Here is a 6,750-nt window from a genome sequence, read left to right as displayed (position 1 = left end):
AGGCTTTTCTGAGCATAGCTGGGAAAAATTCTCTGCTTTTAGGGACTCATGTGATGAGACTGGGTCCATCAGGATATTCGCCTCAACTCAAGGTCCTTCGCTTAATCCCATCTGCAAAGTCTCTTTTGCCAGGAAAGGCAACATTCACAGGTTCTGGGGTTAGAGCATGGACATCTTCGGGGACGTTATGCTGCCTCCAAGAGGGGGCAACGGGCACTAGACAGTGGGGGGAGGGCTCTCTTCCACTGGTACTCTGAGGAGCATACAGAATGCCAGAACCGTCCACCTGAAGGAAAGAGGTTGGAGAATTTACCCACCAGCTCCCAGGCCCCACTGGCCGAGGCCTCCTCCTGAAGATAACTCACCACATCTCCAGTTGCTCCTGGATGGGGCCGGTGGGCTCTGGTGTGTCGGGGCACAGAGATCCCGGACCCAGTCAACACAAACTGACAAGAGCTGACCGGGGAGGGTCTCCCACAGCTGCTCTGAAAACAGAGGTGGCCAAGAGGGTGTCATTTGGGTGGTGGGCAACTGCTACATCCAGGGAATGATGGCACTTGGTGGCCTATGCATCACTTAGGTCTAGAACGTGGATGGAGCTCAGACCAAGCCCCATCATGCACTGCGAAGGCTTCACAGGTGTTAACCCTTCCCTAAGCCTCAATTTTTCCCATCGTTAGAGGGAGACCACTAAGGACCACACGGAGCAGTAACAGGTATTAACTGCCCTAACACATGCAGGGCCATTAATGTGTAGTGACCGGTCATATAAATGGCAGCAGGAATTTTTACTGATCTGCCCAAAGAAGCATATATTGGTTTCCAGGCACTGGGTCTGTATCTTTGAACAAGACGGGCAAGGTCCCTGCCCTCATGGAGCTTCTCTTCCAGTGGGAGAGATAGGCAATAAACAAGTAAATAAATGTCAAGGCCTTACGGATCACGGTTGCTACGGTAAAGGACATGAATAGGGTGACGCCACAGAAAGGGGCCGGGATGTGGCAGAAACTGCCCAGGGTCGCGCCCCCTCCCGCCCCTCCACCCTCCACCTTTCTGTTCTCACAGAACCTAGCGCATTCAGGCAGCATGTGGGGGTTCCTTGACTGTGAGAGCAGAGCCCCTACACCAGCCTCAGGGGTGAATCACGGTTGTTCTGGATCAGGTATGGTCATCCCATTCCCCTTGGCGAGAGACTGGCATAAAAGCAGACACTAGACCCAGTGAGATTCAAGGGGCTGCAGGGGGTAGGGGTAAGTGAAGCCCCTGCCCGTGCCTGGTGAGGTGAAAGCCTTTTGCCTTCTCACCGTTCTTCCTGCTTCAAACAAAGTGAGTGAGCCATCTGGACCGGCAACAGCTTCTTCAGATCATAGAAACAGCAAAAGCATGAAGATAAAAATCTGACAGAGCAGCTCTGCGGGCTGAGTCCTTGATGATGTTGTGAAGCTGCTGGAGCAAAGCCAGTAACTACTTCTCAAGATGGCTCACGCAGGAAAAGGAAATCTCTTTCTCTCTCTCTTTCTTTTTTTTTTAATGCTCCAGCTTATCTGGTTTTCTATTGCTTGCAGCTGGGCACGCTCTTAGCCAACGCAGGTATTCCAGAGGTGGTTTTAATTGGAGGCCTGAAGGGTCAGCGATGGAAAGAGCCAGGGAATGGGGCGCCTGGGTGGCTCAGTCGGTTAAGCGTTCACCTTCAGCTCAGGTCATGATCTCACGGTTTGTGAGTTCGAGTCCCACGTCAGGGTCTGTGCTAACAGCCCGGAGCCTGCTTCAGATTTTGTGTCTCCTCCTCTCTCTGCCCTCCCCATGCTCATGCTTTGTCTCTCAATAATAGATAAACATGGGTGGGGGGGAGCCAGGGAAGAAGTGAAGTGTGTGATGGAGATGTGGGTGGCCGGAGGGGCACCGAGATCGGGGGATAGGAGTTTAGTGAGGTGGCCAGAGGGCACCCTCCAGGGCCTTGCCTTCACAAAGAGGAGGAGTTTCAGGGACAACATAAAGGTATATGATATTTCTAAGCAGGGGAATGACAACTGGTCACAGGGACTTGTAAATTCCACATCCTTTAACGCAGAAACAGAAAAAAATATGACTTATGATTTTGATAGGGCTATAAAAATAGAGTTATTAAAGATTATACTGAAGCCAGAAACTGCAGGCCTCTAATAAGAACTTGTTAGCAAAGAACCCTGTGAAGGCAAGAGACTGAGGACTAGTTGTCTTGGGAAGACAAAGCCCTGAGCTAGAAAGCCTTTTACAACTAATTAATTGTTAAGGAGAAAGGCTAGCAGTATTAATAGGATATTTGACTTGAAATCTTTAGAATAGAGTCCTAACCCATGTTGGGGTAAAGGACCCATGGTGTCAGATGGACTTGTTTTGTACTTGGCATTATGAAAATGTCCTGGCCAGTCCCTAAGAACTATTTTAGAGACGGCAGGACTTTAAAAGTATAATACTATCTCCTTTAGCATGAAACCATCAATCCTTAAGCAACATATTTAATTGATTGGCATAGAAAACTGCACTCAGCCCACTGTTTATAATTCCGAAGGGAAATGAATTCTTCCTTTTATCTTTTTTTTTTTTTTTTGTAAGAAGGTATCAACGCTTCAGCTTTCTCCCTTCAGGCCTGATTGAAATAAATGACTTCAACACATTCGTTGTAATAGGTAAGTATCTCTAACATTCATTTCTTAATAGAGAATTCTCTTGACAAATGTATCTGTCTGACGTGTTACCAAAAATCACTCTGGCCACAATGAGCAGAATAATTTATAAGGAGGCACAGCTGATACAGGATGCCCAGGGAGGAGGCTCCGACAGCAGCATAGGAGAAGGACTGACAGCCTGATTTGGGGGCACAGTGAGGACCCAAACACGAGGATAGATTTGAGATGTAGTAGGAAGTGGAACTGAAATGGCACGCTGAAAACACCAAAGACGAGTCATGGGATTTTGGCTTGAGCACCGAGATAGACAGTGATGCTATTTACTGAACTTGGGACATTGGGGAGATGAAAAGTTCTGGGTGAATAAGGAGTTTAGGTTCAGGTGTATTTCAGCTCAAGGTGCCAGTTGGTGTCCAAGCGGAGCTACAAAGAAGCCAGTAGGCTGTACATACGTCTGGAGTTTCACACTGAAGAAAATACATGTGGGGCGCCTGGGTGGCTCAGTTGGTTAAGTGTCCGATCCTTGATTTTGGCTCAGGTCATGATCTCACAGTCGTGAGTCCCGTGTTGGGCTCCACATTGGTGCATGGAGCCTGTTTAAGATTCTCCCTCTGTCTCTCTTTCTCTCTCTCTCTGTCCTTCCCCTCTTGTTCTCTCAGGAGAAGGAGAAGGAGAAGAAGAGGAAGGAGAAGAAGACTTAGAAGAAGAAGAAGGAGAAGAAGAAAGTGTGTGCACAGGGAAGGGATCTCAGGTGGGGCTCCAGGGGCAGTCCAATATTTACAAAAGTAACACCACCCCCATTCAGGGAGTAATTTATAACCAGAAAGAATAACGTCAACCAATTTTTCTGGGCAGAAATATACTCTCTCCTTTCTTGGAAGCCTTGCAAATGCGAAATCTGTTTCAGGTGTATCCTACTGTAGACTCTGGTGCTCTATCGTTTCCAAAAGACCCTCCATTAATTACTCAGGTACACATAATGGAAGCTCATGCTGGCAGTGACTACCCAGGGTCAATTGTGGACAGCAAAGCCCTATTAACTGTGTGACTCAGATTGTTGAAAGCTTGCTCTATCTTGGGTGACTCAAAGTCCTTTGAAAAGCATGCCTTTGAAAGCAGATGTGGCGTTTGGGTGATGTTTTAGTGCTCGGATGTTGGAGTGCTATGCGGATTTTTCTATTCGTGTGCAGAAGTCACTCCAATCAAGAGAGGAGGAGCCTACAGGAGGGAGGCTGTGTTGAAGCGGTCAGCTCACTAGGGCGCTAGCTGCTTTTCATAAACCTGGGACTGGGCTGAGATCAGCTCCAGGAAGTGGACAGTCCTGTGTCTGTCAGCCCAGAACATTGAGGGGGGAGGGGACACGCTGAAGAAAGTTATTTTGGTGATTAATTAGCATTTTCAACCCAAGTCTTTGGCTTAATGATCTGTTACAAGTATGCTAATTTTACCAGCTGTCCTTAGGTAGCTAAGTTTACCCCTAAGTTAAACGTTAAGAGCTAAGTTAAGCTTCCATCTAGAATGGAAGAACACTTTCTGGAGGAAGTAAGAATGCTCCCTCACCAGAGGGGAAGTAGGACTTTGTTTTAGTCCTCTGTTCACAGCCTTTTCTAACTCACTTTGGATGGATGTGTAAATCCAGGCCGCGCAGATAGTGATACTTCCCTTCCCTATCACCGCAATGCCATTGAAACAGTGGGAAATGGAAAATCCCTAGGGGGTTGAAGATTAGTAGGTTAGACTAGTGGTTATTCATGCTTTTGGAATATTCTCTTAAAGACCTTCTTTTGTTTTTGAACACACCAATGCTACCATAAATAAGACGTGATGTTTCCCTCTCGTGTGTCTGCTTTCATGACTCAGGGGTGACCCTGGGGGTGTGTATTAACATAGAGGCCTTGGGGCACCTGGCTCAGTAGGTTGAGTGCCCAACTCTTGATTTCGGCTCAGGTCACGATCTCACGGTTCGTGAGTTGGAGCCCTGCATAGGGCTCCATGCTGACGGTGCAGAGCCTGCTTGGGATTCTCACTCTCTCCCTCTCTCTCTCTCTTCCCTTCCCCTGTGCTTTCTCTTTCTCTCAAAATAAATAAACTTTAAAAAATAAAATGTAGGTCTTACTATTTTTTAGGTATGGTGAGATCAGCAGATGAGGAGACAATTGTCATTGAAAACATAGCTTGTTATTCTCATGGATCCCAATAGAAGGGGACACACCACACCATGGGAGGTGGAGACATCAGGGTCAGTTGGGAGGCAGCAGGAGAGGGGACAGATGGGGGCAAGAGCCTTCACTGTGCTTTCTGTGGAAGAAACAGGTGTGGCAGGGTAAGCAGAGTTGGGAGTGTCTGGCTTGAATAATTTGAATGGACTCAGTGGCTAGAGCCTCTCCCTAGCTCTCCAGAACTGGCCCTGGGTGATTGGGACAGGGGGATAATGGCCCTGAGGGTGAGAGCCACAGAAAAGGTGGTGGGATGTGGGGTCTAGATTGGGGGGTTAGCATCTGAAGGGCACATGCTCGCAGGTGATTCCTTACCTGTCTCGAGCTGACCCTTGGAGATCCAGTCCCCGCAGGAGCCCCAAGTCTTCCCTCCCCCAGGTCAGAGCATCCCAAGCACACGGTTAACACAATGTGAGTCACAGTTCCGCGAGGACTGCACATGTAACCTTGGTACTTACTCAGTTTCCTCCTCTGCTAAATAGAGTACTAATACCCGACTCTTAAGGATAATTGTTGAGATTAAATGAGATTGTATAGTCAAGAGGTTAGCACAGTGCCTGGCACCTGCCTGGTGCCCAATAAATGGTACACGCGTTTTTGTTTTTGTTTTGTTTTGTTTTTAATTAGTGGCCAAATCATAAGCCCTGGTTACAGCAGTCTGAATTGTTTTAGCTAGAGAAGATTTTGGATTGTTTCATAGGTACTGAGCGTGGCAGGGCAGCTATGCTCTAGAAACATATCCTTTTCTTAGCTAGAAAGCAGTTCTCATCAGAACCCAGGGCTTTCTTTTCTCTTTTCAATTATTTTAAATGCTCAAGAGTTGCTTTGCATATAGGTGATGGGGTCTCTTCGATAAATTCATAGGTTGACCCGAATCCACTTACCTGGGGGAATCTTTGGACCCAGGAGAGTGATTCCCTTAGTGTTTGCCAAATAGTTGAATAACCAAGTCTTTTCTGAAAGTCTTCTATTGATTGGTTAATGGATCAATTTCTCATTAACCTTTAGTAATAAAATACATGATGCTATTGAGAGCAAGGTTTGGGATCCTTTACATTTTATTTCATCTCCCACACGTGCCACTTCTTTCTTTCCTTCCTTCAATGAATATTTATTATGCCCTAGGCACAGGGAGGAAGCAATTTACATAAAAGAATTTAATGGGAGGAAGCAGGACAAAGGAAGCTCAGAGTGCATCACATTTTCTTGCTGTGTAACCAGTGTTTGCTTTTATTTTAGATTTCTCTCCATTTTTGTGAGTGTGTAAATGAAATTACTAAACGAGGCAAATGAAGTCTGAGGGCAGGGAATGGCTGCCTCTGCTTTAAATTTCCCTTTCCTTTGACGTGAGGGCTTTACTCAGCTTGCAATTACTCTGCCGTGTCTTCAGACCAAATGATGTTAGCTCTTGGCTTTGCGCAACAACTGGCAACACAAAATAACGTGGATAATAGGACTTGAAATGGCCACTCATCAGCCAACCCCCTCGGCCTTCATCTTTCCCTGCAGCCCCAGCTCGTCCTGGTCAAAGATCAGAAGCAGGTCAGGACCACATGTTCTCTAGAAAAGGCCACGATCTTTCCAAACCTAGTCCCTGCTGCTTCTCTTCATATATCCCGCAGCTTGGTCTTTGCAGTTTTTGTCCTGTGCTGGGACCCAGTGCCAGCACGGAGTAGGGGGAAATGCCTGTGCTCTGAATCAGAGCACCTGGCTTTGAATTTGGGCAAATTGCTGAAGCTTGCTGAGCCTTGTTGGTCTGTAAGATGGGGCCAACGGCACCCACAGTCAGATGTGTTTCTGAAAGAGATCACACTGCTGCCCCTGATTTTTGCAGAACATCTTCTGGGGCTGTGGTGGCTTCCCTT

The sequence above is a fragment of the Panthera leo genome, chromosome D3 (genome assembly GCF_018350215.1).
Source record: "Panthera leo isolate Ple1 chromosome D3, P.leo_Ple1_pat1.1, whole genome shotgun sequence".
Classification (NCBI taxonomy): domain Eukaryota; kingdom Metazoa; phylum Chordata; class Mammalia; order Carnivora; family Felidae; genus Panthera; species Panthera leo.
This window is presented reverse-complemented; position numbering follows the sequence as displayed.